The sequence below is a fragment of the Sardina pilchardus genome, chromosome 10, assembly GCF_963854185.1.
Source record: "Sardina pilchardus chromosome 10, fSarPil1.1, whole genome shotgun sequence".
NCBI classification, from domain to species: Eukaryota; Metazoa; Chordata; class Actinopteri; order Clupeiformes; family Clupeidae; genus Sardina; species Sardina pilchardus.
The window spans coordinates 18,681,646-18,683,316 of NC_085003.1; positions in this window are offsets into that span (position 1 = coordinate 18,681,646).

Genomic DNA, 1,671 nt, shown 5'->3' on the forward strand with positions numbered 1-1,671 from the left:
TCCTTATTCATCACTGGACACAGTCGAATGCACATGTGCAAACACACAGACATACATACACAAAATGCACTGTATGCGGTTATGTATCTATGCATGTGCACAAAGACAAACTCAATCTCCCACAGACGCACACACACACACACACACATATACACTCTACATACACACACAGATGTGTTTGCCCGGGGAGAGTGCTGACATTTAGCTCAAGAATTGCCCTTAAGATAAAATCATAGACAGCACTCCCCTCACAACCCCCCACCAGCTTATAGTCCTCACTCACCTCTGCTGTTGGTTCCACATTTCACAGAAATAATAAGATAATTGTAGGATTTTTAACTCATTTGAGAACTTTTTGTCTTGCGCACATCCAAGATGTCTCATGAAATGTGTATCAATAGCAGAGAAGGTATGTGGCTGAAATAAATGGCGAAGCGCTACATTAAACAGGATGATTGTGGCAGCAATGCCTTAATCTATATACGTAGTTTTATCCAAAAGGTTCGATCCCAGAGCAAGGTGAGGTACAGCCAGGCTACCAAGGCAATCTAACTTATCGTCCCAGTGTGTGATGGAGTACTGTTTCCATCTAGTGGAGAGTCGATAAAACACCACAGGCAGTGTCACCATTTTGACCTCTTCGTCTCCAGTCAGTGGTTGCTACTCTGCCTCTTGCTCTGAGCTTCATGCGGTCCTCTAATGAGCAGTCTGGCCAGCGGAGAAGTTGACCCGACCCCCCCGTCATCCCCTAGTGCCGCTCTGAACCCCACTGCGTGTTTGGGTGAAGGATGCTAGGAGCTGGGCTTGGCATGACAGGGTTATAGTGGCTGTCAGTGTCAGTCAAATGAGCAGTGGCTGATGGACTGGGCAAACTCTGCTTCAGGGACCAGCGTGGAGGTTTATGATGTGAGTGGTTGTGGTCCCTCTTTATCTGTCTCTCTATTTCTCTCTCTCTCTCTCTCTCTCTCTCTCTGTCTCTCTCTCTGTGTCTCTCTCTCTCTGTTGCCCAGAGGTGCAGCTCAGGGTGCACATCTGTGTCATGCGAGCACAGGCAGTGTATTCTCCAGCAGTGCTGTGGGCATGCTGTGTACAGTGCATAAATGAAGATTCTCACTGGTGCCGCACTCATGCCTGTACAGATGAAACCTTGGTTTCTGTTCTGTCATTCAAAACAAAAGCTGGATGGCAACAATGACAACTGTTAAATGCCCAGGCGATCTTGGTATGCTTGTTTTTGGTTTTGTAAAAACATTGTTTTGTTTCTTTTGCAGAAGGAATGTTTTGTTTATTCTCTTTTTCATTTAGCCAAGTGATAGGGTTGAGATCTGTATGAGGTGCAACTGCGGTGTTTGTCATATGGTGTTCTCATGCAGTCACTCATCTTTCCCTGACGCAGATGGGCCATCAGGCCAGAGAGATCTCACAGCAAAGAGAGAGGGAGGCGGGCCAGCGCGGTGAAGTCGTCGTGGAGACAGCAGGCCTACGTGTGGCCAGTGCTGCCCTGCGGGGGGGTCAACGAGGTCAGTGAGGGTCGATTTGAGAATCCTACAGCTGAAATCATAAGTTCATAATATACAATTACACATTAAAGCTTCCTTTTAGCTATAGGTTAACTGGTATAACCCACTTCCAGTCAATCATGGTAAGCTAGGCTAAAGGAGTCAGACTGCG